Source organism: Marmota flaviventris, chromosome 10 (assembly GCF_047511675.1).
Source record: "Marmota flaviventris isolate mMarFla1 chromosome 10, mMarFla1.hap1, whole genome shotgun sequence".
In the NCBI taxonomy this organism is placed as follows: domain Eukaryota; kingdom Metazoa; phylum Chordata; class Mammalia; order Rodentia; family Sciuridae; genus Marmota; species Marmota flaviventris.
This window is the reverse complement of record NC_092507.1, coordinates 17,161,368-17,165,217: the sequence shown is the minus strand read 5'-3', so window position 1 is coordinate 17,165,217 and position 3,850 is coordinate 17,161,368.

Below are 3,850 nucleotides of genomic sequence, written 5' to 3'. Positions count from 1 at the left end.
GATGCTTGTCCTTGTCCTGCTTTCTGAGTTACACTCATTATCAACTGTGGGTCTGGTCCCCTGCAGGTGGGGGTGGGGTACTGTGCCAGGAGCATGTGTTTACCCGGCTGATTTCTCCCCAGAGGCAGCCTCCCCCCACCCCACCCTGGCTTATCTCCATACCTGAAATCTCAGCATCAAGACATCAAGAGGTTAGCAGCACCCAGACCTGAAATGTGACCGCCCTGCCTCCGTCACCCTCCCCTGGGCTATGCCAATGGTTTCCCTAATCTTCTCTTTGGTTTGATGCTCTCTTCCATATTGTCCTCTGCACCAGTGGTTCTGAGTGGAGTCCCCAGGCCTGGAGACAACTTAGGGGCAGGACCAGAATTCTGAGTCCTGATGAGCCCTCCGGATGGTGTTAGGGTAGCTGAAGTTTGAGGGCATATGCCCTCCTCTACCCAGAGAGCTTTCCAAAGTGTCCTCAGCAGGCCCCTCTACTTAATGCTCCTCTGTTCCCTCAGGAAGACCTTCGCTCCGTCCTTGACCTCACAGTCCACCCACCCTACCACTCCACCTCCCTTGGCCGTTCCTTCCCACCATGCACAGCCACACGGCCCTCAATATCCATGTCCCCTCTTGTGGGCCTGTACACACGCTCTTCACTGTACCCGGGATGCCCTGTGCTCCATTTCCACCAAGCAGGTGCCTGCTTATCCCCAAGGACAGGTTCAGGAGCCTTTCGGGTCTCATCATTAACATGTCCTCATTAGTGCTTCATATACAGCCTGGTTATTTATGGGTTATGGTCTGTTACGTGCTAGGCAGTGGGGAGATGGAGGTGAGACCAGCCCCCCTCAGCAGGCTTCAAGACAGAAGCGTGATTACTAATGACGAGACAGTGGGGAGGGGACATTAGGGAAGGCCTCCTGGAGAAAGTAACTGAGCAATGTCTTTTTTTTTTTTTTTTTTTTGGTACTGGGGATTGAACTCAGGGGCACTTGACCACTGAGCCACATCCACAGCCCTATTTGTATTTTATTTAGAGACAGGGTCTCACTGAGTTGCTAAGCGCCTCGCCATTGCTGAGGCTGGCTTTGAATACGCGATCCTCTGGTCTCAGTCTCCCAAGCCGCTGGGATTACAGGCCTGCGCCACTGCACCTGGCCTAAGCAACGTCTTAGAGGGGACCCCAGTTCCTGGCAGAGCAATCAATACTTTCTGTCCTGTCTCGGCAGACAAGGGCAGATATCACAGGACACTGCCTGCTGCCCCTGAGGAGGGACACTGACAGCTAAGAGCCAAAAAGAATGACCCAGAAAGCCGGCTGAGCCAAAAAGGTTGACACAGACCCGGAGGTCATTGGGGTCAAGGGGACCAAGTCTGGGGGTTCTGTCAGACCACAAAGACTAGCTGACTAAGGAGGAGGGTCTGGAATTTGACATTAAGAAGTCAGTCGCACAGAAGGCTTGAGGGTGAGCCCGTCCAGGCCAGTACAGCAGGGCCTGAGGTTGGGGCACTCACAGGACAGGGGCTGTGTAGCAATTAAGCCTTTGAGTTATGTCTGGGCCCAGCGCGGTCCTTCACACAACATCATCTCATTTAACACCCACAACAACTGTGTAGATAAAGAGAATCTGAACCAGGTAACCCTGATATGTCATTGGTGGGGATATGAGACGGTGCCAGCCACTTGGGAAACAGTTTGACTGCTCCTCAAGAAGATAGGCTGGGCACAGTGGTGCCCACCTGGAATCCCAGTGACTTGGGAAAATAAGGCAGGAGAATTGCAAGTTTGAGGCCAGCCTGGTGATTTATTTGAGACCCTGTCTCAAAGGCTGGGGATGTAGCTCAGTGGTAAAGTATCCTTGGGTTCAATTCCTGGTTACACCCCCTCCCCCCACACACACACCCACAGATAAGGGCTGGGGTTGGAAACTGGCTTAGCAGTGGAGTTCTTGCCTAGCATGTGGGAGGTACCCCAGCACTGCAAAAAGAAGGGAAAAAAAATGAAAAGATGCACAAAATAATCACAGGATTTAATAATTCTAGGGGGTCTACCTAAGAGAAATAAAAACAAGATTGCACATAGTGTTAACGGCAACATTATTCAAAATAGACCCAAACTGGAAAGACCAAAATATCCATCAGCTGGGAACAGACAAAATTATTAGGTCCATAAAGTGGAACACTATTCAGTCAAAAAAAGGAATGAAGAACTGATATAGACTACAATATGGCCCCCAAAATATCAGACTAAGTGAAAGAAGTCAGTCACACAAATCACATTATATAATGAAATTTATGTGAAATGTTCAGGGTAGGCAAACTAAGTATGCATGAGAGCTCCTAAGAATAAGTATGCAGGGTTGGGGTAGTGGCTCAGTGGTAGAGCACTCGCCTAGCATGTGTGAGGTACTGGGTTCGATCCTCAGCACCACATAAAAATAAACAAAATAAAAGCATTGTGTTCAACTACAACCAATAAATATATATATATATATATATATATATATATATATATATATATATATATAATATTATATATATACACACACACATATATATTTTAGAAAGAATAGATATGCAAAAATCCTCAACAAAATACTAGGAAACCAAATGCAAAAACATAAATAAGAATTATACCTCATGAAATTTGTCCCAGGAATGCAAGTTTGGTTTAATATCCAAAGTTCAATTAATGCAACATATCAGGAGAATAAAGGACAAAGTCATGTCACCTTGATAGATACAAACCTTGAGCTTGCCATCCTCCCCAGCAGCTGGGATTACAGGCATGTGCCACCACACCTGGTCAGTGGTGTTTCCTTCTAAGATCAGAAGCCAGACGAGGATGTCCGCTCCTTTCATTTCTATTCAACTTGTACTGAAAATTCTAGCTAGGACAATTAGGCAAGAAAATGGGAGCTAGGAGGAGGCATCCAGGTTGATAGTAAGAAATAAATGCAGATAACAAGATCTTTCATAGAGAGAATCCTAAAGAATCTTCCTTCCTTCCTTCCTTCCTTCCTTCCTTCCTTCCTTCCTTCCTTCCTTCCTTCCTTCCTTCCTTCCTTCCTTCCTTCCTTCCCCTCCCTCCCTCCCTCCCTCTCCCTCTCTCTCTCTCTTTCTCTTTCTTTCTTTCTCTCCCTCTCTCTTTCTCTCTCTCTCTCTTTCTCTCTTTCTCCCTTTCTTTCTTTCTTCTTTCACCAGGGTTTGAATCCAGGGACACTCAACCACTGAGTCACATCCTCAGCCCTTTTTTATATTGTATTAGAGACAGAGTCTCGCTGAGTTGCTCTGGGCTTTGCTAAGTTGCTGAGACTGGCTTTGAACTCGTGATCCTCCTGCCTCAGCCTCCTAAGTCACTGAGGTTACAAGCGTGGGCCACTGTGCCTGGCCTAAGGAATCTATTTTTCAAAAAATTAGAACCAGTGGCTGGGAACAGTGGCACACGTCCATCATCCCAATGGCTCCTGAAACTGAGGCAGAAGGACTGCGAGTTTGAGGCCAGCCTCAGATCAAAAATAAAAGGGACTGGGGATATAGCTCCATGGTAGAGCAGCACTCCTGTGTTCAATCCTCAGTACCAAAAAACAAAGGATTAGAATAGACATTTTTCCAAAGAAGATATAAAAATGGACAATAAGTGAGTAAAAGAATTTCTAATATCATTAGCCATCAGGGAAACATAAATCAGAAGTAAAGATACCACCTCACACCCACTAGTAATGAGAAAACAGTAAATAACAAGCCCTGGCATGGATGTGGAGATACTGGAAGCCTCAAAAACTGCTAGTGAGAGGCTGGGGTTGTGGCTCAGTGGTAGAGCGCTCACTCTGCATGCACGAGGCACTGGGTTCAATCCTCA